Source organism: Papio anubis, chromosome 1, assembly GCF_008728515.1.
Source record: "Papio anubis isolate 15944 chromosome 1, Panubis1.0, whole genome shotgun sequence".
Classification (NCBI taxonomy): domain Eukaryota; kingdom Metazoa; phylum Chordata; class Mammalia; order Primates; family Cercopithecidae; genus Papio; species Papio anubis.
The window spans coordinates 26,392,077-26,409,031 of NC_044976.1; the positions used below are offsets into that span (position 1 = coordinate 26,392,077).

General features: G+C 39.8%; 1 protein-coding gene across 7 annotated transcripts in view; it reads right to left on the reverse strand.

The window, feature by feature from the left end:
* EYA3 (EYA transcriptional coactivator and phosphatase 3) overlaps nt 1-15,976 on the reverse strand; it is a 117,308-nt gene extending 101,332 nt beyond the window's left edge. For 2 of the 7 annotated variants that reach the window (XM_009203060.4, XM_003891432.4), the window contains exon 1: nt 15,803-15,973. The gene's annotated coding sequence lies outside the window, so the exon portion shown is untranslated. Of the gene's footprint in view, nt 1-15,802 lie in introns of all 7 variants that reach the window. The other 5 variants (XM_009203062.4, XM_009203065.4, XM_009203045.4 and 2 more) reach the window with 4 other exon arrangements.
* Between the last annotated feature and the right edge of the window lie 979 nt (nt 15,977-16,955).

Here is a 16,955-nt window from a genome sequence, read left to right on the forward strand (position 1 = left end):
ATCTGGTATGTTGACCAGCCTGGACAACATAGCAAGAGACCCCATCTATTAAAAAAAAAAAAGAGAAGAATAAAAAGGAGGGTGGGGAGAAAAGAGAGAGGGAGGGAAGAGGAGAAGGAAGAAAGGGAAAAAGGGAGATAGAAAAGGAAGAGAGGAGGGGGGAAATCCCCTTCCCCAAACACATATACACACAGTTATCATGAAATAGATTTCTAGTCAAAGATAGGTCCATATCCTAATACCCAGATCCTGTGAATGTTCCCTTATTTGGAAAAACAGTCTTTGCATATGTAATTAAGGATTTTGAGATGAGATTATACATAGGCCCTAAACACCATCATAAATGTCCTTATAAGAGAAAAGCAGACATTTAACACACATACAGAGAAGAAGGCAATGTGAAAATGGAAGAAGAGACTGGAGGGTTATGGTCAAGGAATGTCAGCAGCCACCAGAAGCTGGGAGAGGCAAAGGATGATTGCCCCTAAAGCCTCTGGAGGAAGTTCAGCCCTGCCAATACCATGATTTCAGACTTCTGGCCTCCAGAAGTGAAAGAATAAATTTCTATTGTTTCAAGCCTCAAAGTCTGTTTGGGGTAATTTGTTATAGCAGCCACAGGAAATTAATACAAATAGCAAAGTTTATGTTTTTCGTTTGCTTGGTTTTGCTATTACCTCTCTGTTTGGGCCTGTTGACCATCTCCTGACCACTGAAAGAAACAGACAAACTGAAAACAAAAGTGGGAAATAAGAAAATGTAAATAAGGGGTTGGGAGTGGTGGCTCACACCTGTAATCCCTGCACTTTGGGAGGCTGAAGCAGGCAGATCACCTGAGGTCAGGAACTCGAGACCAGCCTGGCCAACGTGGTGAAACCACATTTCTACTAAAAAATACAAAAATTAGCCAGGCATGGTGGTGGGCACCTGTAATTCCAGCTACTCAGGAGGCTGAGGCAGGAGAATCACTTGAACCCAGGAGGCAGAGGTTGCAGTGAGCCGAGATCATGCCACTGCACTCTAGCCTGGGCTACAGAGTGAGACTCTGTCTCAAAAAAAAAAAAAAAGGAAATGTAAATAAGAGAACACAACTGTACATACAGATGAAAAAATGCTTCCAGACATTAAAAATAATAAACATAAAACACTTAAAAACTTTCCAAATAATTGTCAAGTTTGCCTCTCTAATGAAAGTGTTACATAACTTCAAAGTTAGCATTCTCCTGCTTTCACTCTGGGATAAACCTTAAATTTATGTCCAGGTAACAATAACACTGACAATCTCAGGTACTTCATGGATCTTGAGAAATCTTACAAGATCCTTCCAAAGCCTTAACAAACTCAACACTAGTATTTGTAAGACAGCACTTAAAGTCTGCATACATTCACTATACTGTTTTTTGTTTGTTTTGAGATGGAGTCTCCCTCTATCATCCAGGCTGGAGTGCAATGGCATGCTCTTAGCTCACTGCAACCTCGGCCTCCCAGGTTCAAGCAATTCTCCTACTTCAGCCTCCGTAGTAGCTGGGATTACAGGCGCCCACTACCATGCCCAGCTAATTTTTGTATTTTTTAGTAGAGATGGGGTTTCACCATATCAGCCAGGCTGGTCTCGAATTCTTGACCTCAAGTGATCTGCCTAGCTCAGCCCCCTAAAGTGTTGGGATTACAGGTGTGAGCCACTATGCCTGGCCTCACTATACTGTTTGATGTGTTCTGCTTAGGGAAAAAAATTACTGCTAGAGTTAAACCTGAAATATATCAAAGTCCTCCTTTCCAATTTATCTTAAATAACAATCTCAGGTAAATTATGCCTCAAGATTGAAGCTCTTATTTTTCTGTTTTGAAGTTCCTATTTTGCATTTCTCTTATGTAGCATAAATCATTTACTAAATATTTAATTTTTAACTTGGCAACACTGTGCTTAGCACTGTATCAAGAACACTGATAAACACATCATAAGATGGTACTAAATGATGAGAAATTTTTTTCATTGGAAAAACGTGACTTTTCTAATGCAATTATTTTTTTGCATGTATTTTTCTTTGGGATTTCTTTTTTGTGTGTCTTGAATAGAGCCCTGAAATTCTTTCTAAACATATTCATAGAACATTTCAAGCTGGAAGAAAAACACTGAAATAGAATCCAGTATAAAATATGCCAGGTATTAAAGACACATTCTGAAAGAAATCATAATTACTTTTAGCTGCTGTGTCAAAAGTTCATGTCAGTGTTGAAGATGCCATTTAACTACCCTTTACAAAAATGTATAGATCAAACAGAATGAAACTATAAAAGCTCAGCTAATTTAACCAAGTAAAGTTGTTAATTCCAACTTCAAGCAACAAAGTAAATAAGAATAAAATTTAGGAACTTAAACATTTCTTGATAAAGACTCATAATTGAAACAATTTCCCCAGGGGCTCTCTGTACTATTCTCTGCTTAGCCTAAATGAAAGGATCTAATCTACGGAGGTCAATAGTCCCAAACTTTTGGAATCTCCTCTGAATGCAACTCAAAATGATGACACACAAATTGAATTCATTCCTCAAAATAAAATTGTATGACATAAAAAGCATTTTGGGACAAATAGGAATTGAAAAAATAGTCCTGCAAAAAAACAGAACCAAAACTAGTAGCAGTATCTTATAAACCAGTAGCATGTTAGTTACAGCCAGAGATAAAAATTAAACTATATAAATGCAAAGTGGTATTCTGAACTGGATCCTAGAACAGAAAAAAAGATATTAGTAGAAAAAATAGTAAAATTTGAATAAAGTCTGGAATCTAGTAAACAGTAATGAGCTGCATTCAGAGGAGATTCCAAAAGTTTGGGACTGTTGGCCTCTGTAGATTTAGATCCTTTCATTTAGGCTAAGCAGAGACTAGGACAGAGAGCCCCTGGGGGAAGTGGGGGAATATATATATATATGATACCAACACACACTTACTAGAATGTCTAAAATAAAAATTTAAAAACTGGCCAAATGCTGGCAAGGATGCAGAACAACAAGAACTCTGTACAACTAGAACAATGTACAATAGAAATTGTAGGCCGGGGCCGGGCACGGTGGCTCAAGCCTGTAATCCCAGCACTTTGGGAGGCCGAGACAGGCGGATCACGAGGTCAGGAGATCGAGACCATCCTGGCTGACACGGTGAAACCCCGTCTCTACTAAAAAATACAAAAAACTAGCCGGGCGAGGTGGCGGGCGCCTGTAGTCCCAGCTACTCGGGAGGCTGAGGCAGGAGAATGGCATGAACCTGGGAGGCTGGAGTGCAGTGGCCAGATCTCAGCTCACTGCAAGCTCCGCCTCCCAGGTTCATGCCATTCTCCTGCCTCAGCCTCCCGAGTAGCTGGGACTACAGGCGCCCGCCACCTCGCCCGGCTAGTTTTTTGTATTTTTTACAACTAACATACTTACTAATATATTCACTCAGAATCCCTTGTACTCAGAGCCCTGCTAAAGTAGACACAAATATCCAGCAGACCTACACTCAGCTAACCTCTCTTAAGGCTCCCTTTAGTGTGATCCTAAGAGAGCCTTTCAGGTCTCACAACTTAGGCAACAGCACAAATCACACTTCTGTAACCGGAAAAAACTGCAACCACCTACACCTCCCTGATGGGACTTTCTGTAGACAGATAAAAACTATCACCATACTGGTCAATACCTTCCATAAATAAATAGTGCAGCCAACTGACTGCGGTAAAGTTGGGGAATTCTTCTGGCTACTTTGTTCCGGAGGCATGACTAACATATCATAGTATTATCCACTGTAGGACTATTTATAGTAACTTTACACTTAACAAAACACTACCAGAACTTACTGAGAAAGTTGCTTTTTAAAATATATACATATATTTAGGCTCTACCAAATTCTTAACAGAAAAAAATAATAGTTTACCAGAAACAGACTCTTGGCCAGGCGTGGTGGCTCACGCCTGTAATCCCAGCACTTTGGTAGGCCGAGGTGGGTGGATCACTTGAGGTCAGGAGTTCAAGACCAGCCTGGTCAACATGGTAAAACTCCATCTCTACTAAAAACACAAAAATTAGCCAGGCATGGTGGCACGTGCCTGTAGTCCCAGGCGGAGGTTGCAGTGAGCTGAGATTGCACCACTGCACTCCAGCCGGGGTGACAGAGCAAGACTTCTGCCTGTCTTAGCCTCCTGTGTAGCTGGGATTACGGGCATGCGCCACAAAGCATGGCTAATTTTGTATATTTTTAGTAGAGACAGGGTTCTCCACATTGGTCAGGCTGGCCTCGAACTCCCAACCTCAGGTGATTCACCCGCCTTGGCTTCCCAAAGTGCTGGGATTACAGGTGCGAGCTACTGCGCCCGGCCTGTTTTTATAATTTCTAATATTACTTCTTAACAAAAATCATCCTTTGAAGTTGTTTACAAAACAATCTTTTTTTTTTTTTTTTTTTTTCTGAGACAGAGTCTCATTCTGTCACCCAGACTGGAGTACAGTGGTACAATCTCGGCTCACTGCAACCTCCGCCTCCTGGGTTCAAGCGATTCTCCTCCCTCAGCCTCCAAAGTAGCTGGGATTACAGTTGTGCACGACCATACCCAGCTAATTTTTTTGTATTTTTAGTAGAGATGAGGTTTCACCAGGTTGGCCAGGCTGGTCTCGAACTCCTGACCTCAGGTGATCTGCCCACTTTGGTTTCCCAAAGTGCTGGGATTATAGGCAGGAGCCACCGTGCTTCCCCTGCAATCTCCTAATGAAACAGGCAGATGTGTTCCACAGGAAAAATTTCAAAACCATAGTAAAAGGTATTAAGGAGGAGGAGGTTAACCTGAATTAGCTGTATCAATGTGAGCTTAATAACAGTACAACGGTTTTACTATATTTCTTCCAACAGTCCTTGGATCTCTCTCCAGTTTTAGTAACTTATCAGAGAATGTAAGAATTTCTCTGTTTGTAGTGGGTGTTAACATGTGACATGAAAAAAAAAATAAACAAGAAATCAAAAAGAATAAGAATACGATAAAAGAAATTTAAAAAATTTTTGAAGATCTGGACTCAAAGACTCTAAAACTTTATCTTCATCCTTCTTTAATCTGTGCAGTTAACATTTCTGAGAATCACAACATGAATATTCTATAAATGTGCTGCTTCCAGTTATATAGACAAAGTTTGTACCCTATGTCATCAATCCTCTAACATTCTATATATCTGTATATCTCATCTATACACCAATCATATATTTCAGCTTGCCAGTGTTTGGATAACACTGACTATACACTATACTAACACAACTAAGTCTTTTGAAATCTATGTCTTTAGCTTTCAGAAGAACTGTAAAATCTAGGTTCAGTTTTTTTTATTAATGTTTTATTTCTCCAATTTTATTTATCCCTTCAAAACTCCATCAGACAGGATAATATAAGTGTTTGTTAAAGAAAAATAAAATAAATAAATAAATATCTTACACCTAAGATAAAAAGGAAAGAAATCTGGTCTTGAGTGAAAGTCAATTCACTAACTAGCTCCGCTTAGTATTCCCAAATAGCAAACCATTAGAACTATTAAGATTACAGCCCAAATAACAAGTGGTTCCTAAGAGAAATTAAACAAGTTGGGCCTGCATAACGTGTAGCCTTGATAACCTTTAGCTTTAAATCCAACACACTACACAAGAACTTTCCCTACAGGTCCTCAAGACAAGATATTTTCAAGTTCCTGAGCAATATAACATTAAATGTCAATCATGTCCTGTTACTCAGCAAATATACAGAACTCATCATAGCCACAAACACTCTCAGGAGATCCAACTGTGAGTTGATACTATTAATAGCAAACATTTATGGAATGCTTCTTATGGGTCAGGCACTGTTCTAAGTACTTTTAATATATTAACTATTTTTTTTCCTCTTCCTCTTCCCCTTCCTCTTCCTCTCCCTCCCCCTCCCCCTCCTTCTCCTTCTCCTCCTCCTCCTTCTTCTCTTTTAATTGAGACAGAGTCTCGCTCTGTTACCCAGGCTGGAGCACAGTGGCATGATCTCAGCTCACTGCAACCTCCACCTCCAAGGTCTAAGCAATTTTCATGCCTCAGCCTCCTGAGTAGCTGGGATTACAGGCATGCGCCACCATGCCCAGCTAATATATTAATTATTTTAATCTTTCAGTAAGTCTATAAAATAAAAGCTATTGTTATCACCATTTTACAGATGAGAAAACTAAGACACAGAGAGTAACTTGCCCAACGCTACACACATAGTAAGTCACCAACCTGGTATTCAAGCCCAAGCAGGCTAGCTTCAAAGCCTGAGTTCTCAAACCACAGCTATATGTCTCATAATGGAACAATGCAGACAGGACTGGTGATATTTAAAAGCTGACGGAGCTTAAAATGTATGATATGCCACACTATAGTCACCAACAGCCAGAACTCTCAAGCCAAGTAATGAGAACATACGAGAAGACAGCAAGTTTTCTTCTTTATCCTTTACCATTCTCATTTTTTTCCCCAGGGCTCCCAAGTATGAGTATGAGTATGAGTTAACACAAGTGAAATGCTTTAAATAGTGCCTGGCAAATAGTAAGTGCTCACTAAGTGTTAAGAATGGGTAGCAGTATAAAAATAGTAGAGTATGTCTGCTGACCCTGTTTCACTCTAACAGCTAGGATAGGCAAGGAACTGTTGATATTTCTACGCCCTTTCCCCCTTTGTGATTACAGGAAATGAATTGGGACAATACATAAATGTAATCCACTGTCGCAAACCCTAATGACTCTTCAATCATGTTATTTCACCTGACCATGTACACATGAGCAAACTGCTTCATTCCTCAATCCTCTTTTTTTGGTTTACAAAGACTGGACTGGGGCCAGAAGAGAGCAGAATAAAGCAGCTTTGTAACCTTTTGACTAGTTGCCAAGAACAGAAGCAAAGTTTGTGAAAACCAACTGAATGGACCTAAACTTTTGACTGTTAGATGGAAACTAGCAAAGGATTCTAATGATGGAAGCTCAGCATACAACTGAGCATTTTCAACCTCACGATTCCAGAATTAGTTTTTAAAATAATGTGCCTAGACACGGTAAAGAACAGAGATGATAGTAATGGTAATCAGGACAATAGGACCTCCCTCTCAGTGACTGTTCTGCGGCTATTTAGGTTAAAAGTTTTACAAAATCCAGGTACATCGCAGAGAAAAAAACTAGCAAACCTAAACATTTTCTTTTTTTTTTTTTTTTTTTTTTTTGTAGAGACAAGGTCTCGCTATGTTGCCCAAGCTAGTCTTGTCCTGCTGGGCTTCAGTGATTGACATTTAATGTTATATTGCTGAGGAGCTTGAAAAGTGCGGGGATTACAGGCATGAGCCACCACACCTGGCCCCAAACCGAAACTTTTTCCATTACAAAAAGACAATATTAGGGGAAAAATCTAGCAGTCACTAAAATTTTGCAAACTGCAGGTACATTGCATTAACAGGTTACCATATCAGCTTAGTGAATGGAAACTAGCAGTTTGTTTTAAATTAAAAACAATAAAACAAAATAGAGGCCAGGCACAGTGGCTCACACCTATAGTTCCAGCACTTTGGGAGGCCGAGGCAGAAGGATCACTTGAGCCCAGGAGTTCAAGACCAGCCTGGGCAATATGGTGAAACCCCATCTATAAAAAACAAAAAAAAAAAAAATTAGTGAGGCATGGTGGCACACACCTGTAGTCTCAGCTGCTCGGAAGGCTGAGGCGGGAGGATCACCTGAGCCCAGGAGGTCGAGGCTGCAGTGAGCCGTGATACTGTCACTACACTTCAGCCCAGGTGATACAGGGTGAGATCTTGTCTCAAAAAACAAGCAAACAAACCAAATAGAATAGAAAATATTAATATTACAATGCATCATCAGTAGTAAAAATATTGTTTCAAGAAACTTCTGTTTCGATTTCAAATATTAATATGTACACATATGTGTCTGAGTACTGGATAGCAATGTAAAATGTATTTTATAGTGGGTCACGATCAGAAAAGTTGGAAAACCACTTTACCAGAAACAAAAAACTGGCCAGTCAAAAACGGAAGAAAGTAACCACTTCACACTACATAGGAAACAACATTCAGAGTTTGATGGTTCTCTTTTTTGTTTGTTTTGAGACGGAGTTTTGCTCCTGTTGCCCAGGCTAGGGTGCAATGGCGTGGTCTCGGCTCACTGCAACCTCTGCCTCCCGGGTTCAAGCAATTCTCCTGCCTCAGCCTCCCAAATAGCTGGGATTATAGGCGTCTGCCACCACGCCCGGCTAAATTTGTATTTTTTTTTTAGTAGAGACAGGGTTTCACCATGTTGGCCAGGCTGGTCTTGAACTTCTGCCTCAGGTGATCCTCCTGCCTCGGCCTCCCAAAGTGCTGGGATTACAGGCATGAGCCACCACGCCCAGCCGATGGTTCTCTAAACTGTAGTTTTATATAAGCAAGCCTCTGAAAGAGAACAAAAAAGATAAAGGAAACCACTGAGTTACTTCCAAAATTTTTTTTGCACAGAATGTGAGGTACCTACAGTAAATAAATATATACTAACAGAAAATACATAGAAATGAAAACAAAAATTTTCAGTTTATCTAGCTATTAAATGCCTCACTAAATATGAGAGATGGCCTATTCTCTTTGCGAAGCTCTAGTTCTCACTCTCAAGAACATTATTCATTAGTGTTACCTAATTACTGCTTCCTAACCTATAGCAGAGGAACACCTGGTGAAAAGAAAAAGCCGATTTCAAAAATTCTTCTTTAAATTATCACAGATGTTTCCTAAATTTGACATTTTTAAATTTAAAAGACAAAAATTCAGTGATGTAATAAAACACTGATTTTTATAAGATATTTAGGCACTTTTTTTTTTACCCTATAATGTTCTCTTAAGTCTGAAATATTCCCCCAAAATTCATACATGTATATATTGGATTATTCTTTTGGTAAGAGAGTGAGATTATCATATTCATATCATCAATCTACTAGGAAAAATTAACATCATTGTGCTAAATTAAATGTTCCTCTTATTTTGAAAAGGGGGAGGGGCACAACAGGTGAAGTTGACCTAAATCATGTTCAATTACTATGGAAACTAAAGAAAAAATTCAACTCCACCTAAAAGCTAATCATTCTAATGTATTCCCGTAGTAACGGTGCTGATAGCAACTACCTACCAATTTTCCTAAATTCAGTAATTGCTACAATATTAAATTTCAGGTGAAAGAAAACTATTGAAATTTTTAAATACACTGATTATCAGACCCACATAATATAAAAGAGAATTGCTTTGAATCAAAAATTAAATGTTTAACTAAAACTAAAGAATATTCTAAACATCAACAAGTATTATCATCATAGCAAAAGCTTACTCTGTTCAGCTCCATAACAATACTTTTCCCACCAAGTGGAAAAAGGACAAAAGCTACTATAAAAAAAAGTATACTTAACGTCTTAATTAATAAGAAGAGTTAACATGAGAATTAAAATTAGTATTCCTAATCAAATGTCACTTCTTGCCAGAAATATTTATACTTTTCCTGTAAACCAGATTCTACGATTCTCAACTGTTTTCAAAATATTCAGAAAAATAATATCATTATCTGAGTACAAGACTCCTGCATTAAGGTGCACCTCAACTTACATAAAACAATCTCCTTCCCCCAGATATTTGATTAAGTTTTTAAATTTGGGCTTAATAAAGGCACAAAAGAATCATCTTAACATGATTAATAATACTCTAAATGACTATTATTTGCATCTTCTCATTTAGAAAGTAATTTGTGAAAGTTCTCATCTTTTCTAAAGTAAAAATAAAATCACTAATGTAAATATACTACTTTAAGCATGACAGTCCTAAAGAGATGAATGTACTCTAAACATGGTAATCCTGAAGAGTTGAATGTACTTAATTTTACACAAATTTCCAAATTTGGAAATGAGACCAGTGGTGAATCAGATGTTTCAGTTTTAGTCTTCTGTTTTATATTTCCATGTTGTTAAATTCATATGGGAATGGTAAGATTTAAGAATTTTAAGACTACTACATAAGTTTGTTTAATACTCTGAAGATAAAAGAAAAAAATTAACTTCGAGGGGCCATTTTATAAAAAATAGTGACTTATCTCCAAGTAACTCCAAAGTAATTCACTTCCATAAGATAATTTTTCTAACGGAGGAGGAATTTGATCCTGTATTGTCTTAATATATGGTTTTGCCATCTGAGAAACATCGGTAGTAAAAGGTTTGCAATTTGCCTTAAGCCATCATTAGTAAAAAGGCCAAATAAAACCCTCCCTTAAGGTTCCTAACCAAAAGCAGTACTCTTTTGTGTTATAGACAAACTAGATTTTAAACCTCAACCTATAAAGAGAGAAATCACTAAAGTAGCAGACCCTTGCACAAAAAAGATTAACTCAGGAGCCAAAAAGACTAAGTTCAAATCCAGCTCTTTGATAACTAGTTGTGTTACTTTGGGCAAGTTACATAACTTTTGTACCTCGGTTTCCTTATATGTAAAATGGAGATATTAATAGTACCCTTGGCTGGGCACGGTGGCTCACGCCTGTAATGTCAGCACTTTGGGAGGTTGAGGCGGGCGGATCACGAGGTCAGGAGTTCGAGACCAGCCTGACCAACATGGTGAAACTCCATCTGTACTAAAAATACAAAAATTAGCCGGGCATAGTGGTGCATGCCTGTAATCCCAGCTACTCAGGAAGCTGAGGCAGGAGAATCACTTGAACTCAGGAGGCGGAGGTTGTGGTGACCCGAGATTGTGCCACTGCACTCTAGCCTGGGCAACAGCACAAGGGCAAGACTCAAAAAAAAAAAAAAAAAAAAGAATAGTACCCTTATTTAATAGGGTTGTAAAGATTAAAGAGTTAATACATGTAAACTACTTAGAATAGTTCCTGGTACATAGTAAGTGCTATGTAAAGTTCACTTTTACTTTTACCATTTTACCACTACAGATTTTCATGGTTCAGTTATCAAAAAGTTCCCCAAGTGAAAATTATTTGATTGTATCTATAATGAAAGAACATGATTTTATGTCAATTCAGTTTATTTAATTCTAATTAAGTCTTACATTTAATTCAGAAATGTACAGATAAGATCAAATTCAGAATTTAAGTGTAAATATCAGCCAGATGCAATATTACCTAGTCACATAAATAGCCTAAATATGTACTACTGTAACTGCACACAGTAGGTGCCTCAACAATATTTGCTGAAATAAATGTATTACAAAGAGTATTGCTAATTATTTTCTAGGGAAGAAAATGAAAACCATCTAACTGCTACAAACATTAACCAAGCTAATAAGTTAAAGTGCATCCAACACAATCTATAGTAAGATCTTCATGATATGAAGCACTGACTGCCTTGGGCTGATCTGTTAACTTATTTACAGTAAGTTGGTACTATTTAAACTACACATTCCTTTTCTGATTCAAAATACTATTGCATACTTAAATGGGAAAACAGCAAAGACAAATTTTATGAAACCCATATTTTAAATGGCTGTTTTTAAATATACTACAAATAACAGAGAAAATGCCTAAATTACTTCTACATTTAATAATTAACTACCCTGGGACTTAGGTTGATGGAACTAAATAAAAATATCAAGGATGATATGTTCCATTATTTGCTATGTTCTCTGACAGTAAAAGATACCAATACCAACAGGGTAGTTTAGAGCTTAAACCATACACTTTGTAAAAGAATATGCACTTGTATTTTTAAGTCAATTACAAAATAGAAAGTACACCTATTTTCCACTTCACTATCAATATAACAATTCAACCTTTTGGTATAAACTAATTAGATGAATATACGGGAAGAACTGCCTATTCTTTATATATATGTGTGTGTGTATATATATACACATATATATATATATATATTTTTTGAGACCAGTCTCCCTCTGTTGCCCAGGGTGAAGTGCAGTAGCACGATCTCAGCTCACTGCAACCTCTGCCTCCCTGGTTCAAGCAATTCTCGTGCCTCAGCCTCCCAAGCAGCTGGGACTACAGGCGCACGCTGCCACACCCAGCTAATTTTTTGTATTTTAGTAGAGATGGGGTTTCACCATGTTGCCCAGGCTGTTCTCAAACTCCTGAACTCAGGCAATCCGCCCGCCTCAGCCTCCCAAAGTGCTGACTATTCCTAATATTTTAAAATACACATTCCTGTTTTGAACTATTCTTCCTCCATTTAAATCACACATGAGCTAAAGTATCCTGTTGTTACATGCAGAACAGAAATATCTTTTGAACAAACTGCTACCTAAAAAGAAGTTCCATGAGCCTTTTATTTATAATCAAAACAAAATAAATGAAGTCATGAAAAAGCTTTCGCAGAGCACAGAAACCACAACGCTACAAGGTACAAGTAACAAGGACTTGTTGGAGGTATATTTTGTTTCTTAAATTTTCAAAACTACATCAGCCGCCTGTGGGTGGTGGCTCACACCTTAATTCCAGCACTTTGAGAGGCCAAGGCAGGCGGATTGCTTGAGTCTAGGAGTTTGAGATCAGCCTGGGAAACATGGTGAAACCCTGCCTCTCCAAAAAAATTTAAAAATTAGCCAGGCGTGGTGGCATAAGCCTGTAGTCCCAGCTATCCTGGAGGCTGTGGGAGGATGGCTTCAGCCCAGGAGATCGAGGCTGCAGTGAGCCAAGATCACGCCACTGCACTATAGCCTGGCCAACAGAGCAAGGTTTTTTTTTTTTTTTTTGAGACAAACAAACAAACAAACAAACAAAAAACTACATCTCCTCAAACATAGGATTCAAGGACCAAAAAACAAACAAAAAAATGTAAGACAAAGTACACTAGCAAATAAAATGACAAAAAAGAACAAAAAATAATCAAACCAAACCAAAATAAGAAAACTTGATGAGCATAAAGCTAATATGCAGAAACATATTTTAAATTGAGCCCTTAGGGCTACAAACTAAAGTAGAAATTTTTATAGAAAATCAACAGTAATTTTTTTTCCTGAGCTTTAAAAACAAACACACATTAAGCTGTCTCTGGGTTTGTTTGTTTGTTTGTTTGGTTTGATTTCATTTGGCAGCTAGGTGGAGGGGCAGGCTTGAAGATCAGCAGCATGAACACAACTGCTCCAATGACAATACAGGACGCTCATTTAATTAATGGCTTCAATGCAGAATATACAGGCCAAAGTCATTTTAGAAGAACAAAAGAGACTCCTAAAACTTTTCAACTTCTACTTCTGCACAAAACAGTTTCTTTCTCTAGTCCCTCTTTGAAGGCAAAATAACTTCGGCTTTCATTTTAAAATCCGTGTCATAGATTTCTTATCCTAATAGTCTCATTCATACATGACATACATATACTGAAATGACCCACTAAATACTATATTGTGCTTTCCAGCCTATGGCTTTAATGGAATTAACACCCGCTACTCTGAGAGCATGTAAGGGACTTAAAAAAAATGACCTTGGAAAAATGATTAACTGTTTAAGTTGTAATTTATTTATTTATTTTTTAAGAGACAGGGTCTCACTCTGTTGCCCTGTGGAGTGCAGTGTCGTGATCACAGCTCACTGTAACCTCAAAATCTTGGGCTCAAGCGATCCTCCAACCTCAACCTCCTGAGTAGTTGGGACTACAGGTGCACACCACTACACCAGGCTAATTTTGTCTATGTTGCCCAGGCTGGTCTTGAACTCCTGGCCAATCCTCCCACCTTGGCCTTCCAAAGTGCTGGGGATTATAGGTGTGAGCCACCATGCCAGACTTAAACCCTAATTTCTTTATGCTTTGTAAATAAAAGTGCCACTTCTTACTAGTGACAATGGTATATAATCTTTAAAAGTAGATTTTGTTATTTTCTTTTTTTTTCAAGACAGAGTGATTTCCCATCATTTTTGGGGTTTAACGTTCTTATATTAATCTGCATTAATAAAGCTGGCATTCCCATGGCTTAAATGAAGCCCATAAACCTGAAGGTAAGGAAGCAGCTGGAGTAAGTCATACATATTGGGGTTAGTTTTGAAGGATGGAAAATAGTAAGGCCAGGTTGGACAGAAGCTAGAGCTAGGTAGTGGGGAGGAGGTACACATAAGAAACTTTCAAAGAGGCTTCGCTTAGCAGTTAGGTAAATCCTGAAAGCCAATTAGAAGGGTCCTTCTCTGTGGCTTCTAGGACTAACATGGCCAAACTCCAAAGTCCTTTGCTAAAAACAGCCGAAGAGAGCCCAATTATGGAATAAGCCAAGGTCTATACACTCTTATATGTATATGTATCATATAATGAAGGACATTTTTCTATAGCTATTTAGCCAAAAGATAAGCAGGTGCTCAGAGCTGTATTTAAGTTCATACTAAAGTACTACACTTTAAAGCACAATTTATAGATTACAGAAATCGATCACACAAAAACCTCTGCAATCAAGTGCTAGATATACACCATAAACATCGGGAAAAAATGAAGATTATCCAAGCCTATACTCTAGATCACGAAATTTGGGAAAGGGGGCACTAACCATTATTAAATGCAATTCTTTCATGTTATAAATGACTTTAAACCTCTAGGGAAATTTAAGAAAGGTGCCCTAAATCTCAAAATGAGAAAATGACAGTTTTACGACAAAGGTGGAAATGGTAAGGAAAAAAACCCACAAAAGTTAGAAGAATATTCTAAGCAATGTACTTCTGAGTAATGTAATTCTAAGTAATGTCTGGCTAATGAAGGAAGAGGAAGATAAGTAGAAAACTTAATAGGGTAAAAATGAAAAAACGCATATGTGCATACTAAGTTTAAAGAAGATTACTCTGAAATTACTATAGTGAACTCTTCAGCAGAACACTTTTCGGTAACAACACAATAAATTCATATATCTGGGGCTAATGACCTCCTCACAAACCCTGTCCTCTATCATCACAAGTGTCCTCTAAGAAACGTCCATGCCGAAAACAGAGCTGAACGTCCCAAAACATTGGCATTTTTGTCTCAGCTGTGCACATCCATTCTCATGGGAACACAAAACTGACAGAACGTCCTCATGACTTGTCAATTCACAAGATCGCGCCAGCCCAACCGCTAGCAGTACCGTGTGCCTGCCACCTGTTAGCTGCTCTTGAGAGAGCCCCAAAACTGAGGTAAAGCGAAGCACTAGGAACGCCTTTGTTGAACCCTAACTATGGAAGCTACCAGAGTTCAGTCTAACCCAGCGCCTTAAGGCAAAACTTCCCCCAGGCTAGGGAAGTCTTCCTATTTCGGGGCTTTGGCAAAGCCCTCCTCTAGCTAAGGACAGGCAGGAGAACCCTAGGAGAAGCACTGTCACCTACTGGTCCCAGGAGGAATGATCAAAGGTGAAGAAAGTTGGGGGACAGGGACCTAAGACCCTAGAGAGAGGCTCAGTTTCTCAGTGGTGAAGAGTGAGCACAATTAGAAGGTGGGCCGTGTCGCCGGGTGAAAGAACGCTGAGATCCCAGATCAGGGGTAGGGGAAAAGAGGTGCTAAAAGAAGGGAGAAGGAGAAAAAAGGAGAGGCAGCGGCTGAGAGAAGCTCTGAGGTGTAAGGCAAGAAACCGAGGTTGGAGAAGGGCTGATAAGGCTGAGGAAAAACAGCAAGGCGAGAGATGCACAGAAGCGCGAGAAGGCTAAGCTGAGGTGAATAAGGCGAGGCCAGCGTGAAGGAAAGGGCTGAGGTGAGTGAAGTACTGCAGGGACAAGGGACAGGCGAACAGACTCCCACACACAAGGACCGAGGCAGAACGCTAGACCTTTCAGGCCGTGCTCAATCGGCTGCGCTCAAACCCTGTCGGCAGCGGAGACTCACCCAAAGGCTGTAAAAGTCCCACAGCAGGACATGGAGACCAGTCCCGACCCACAGTAGAACCAAGCGAGCGGAGGAAACCGCGGCGTTAGTGTGACCCGGATGCGCATCCCTAGGAACCGGAAGTAAGCTGCCAGAGTCCCCTTACGATCCACACCTCGTTCCACCAGAAGCCTCTGGGCGCATGTGTTGAGTCTGACCGGGCGGGGAAGCGCCTAAGCTCCGCCCACTCTGCCGGCACGGCAAGCCCCGCCCATGGCCACGCCCCTCTCGATGCCACTAAGACGGCAGCTTCTGGGTGAGCCCCAGGCAGTCCCGACGGTGCTACCGCCTTCACTTTTAAGGAAGTCTTTAAAAATGCGCGTAATCCCTACCTCGGTAAAAGGAACGTGAGAAGTGCTAGGTGCATTTGGTAGATTTAGAAAAACTATGGGAAGGAGAATGAGTGGGAAGTTTTGGAAGACATTTGGGAGGCTAGCCCAAGGTGATCTTTTTTCTTTGTTCTTTTCTTTTCTTTTTCTTTTTTTTTTTTTTTTGAGATGGAGTTTCGCTCTTATTGCCCAGGCTGGAGTGCAATGGCGCGATCTTGGCTCACTGCAACCTCCACCTCCCGGGTTCAAGCGATCCTCCTGCCTCAGCCTTTCCAGTAGCTGGGATTACAGGCATGTGCCACCACGCCCGGCTGATTTTGTAGTTTTAGTAGAAAGGGGTTTCTCCATGTTGGTCAGGCTGGTCTCGAACTCCCGACCTCAGGTGATCCGCCTGCCTCGGCCTCCCAAAGTGCTAGGATTACAAGCGTGAACCACCGCGCCCAGCCTTTTTTTTTTTTTACTTTTGACACAGAGTCTAGCCCTGTCGCCCAGGCTGGAGTGCAGTGGCACCATCTCACTCACTCCAACCCCCGCCTCCCAGGTTCAAGTGATCCTCCCACCTCAGCCTCCCGAGTAGCTAAGACTACCGGTGCTCACCACCACGTCTGGCTAATTTTTGTATTTTTCGGTAAGAACAGGATTTTGCCATGTTGCCCAGGCTGGTCTCCAACTCTGGAGCTCAGTTGATCTGTCCCCCTCGGCCTCCCAAAGTGCTGGGATTACAGGCGTGAGCCGTTGCACCTGACCCCAAGGTGATCTTTTTATCCCCAAATTTAGTTTATTCT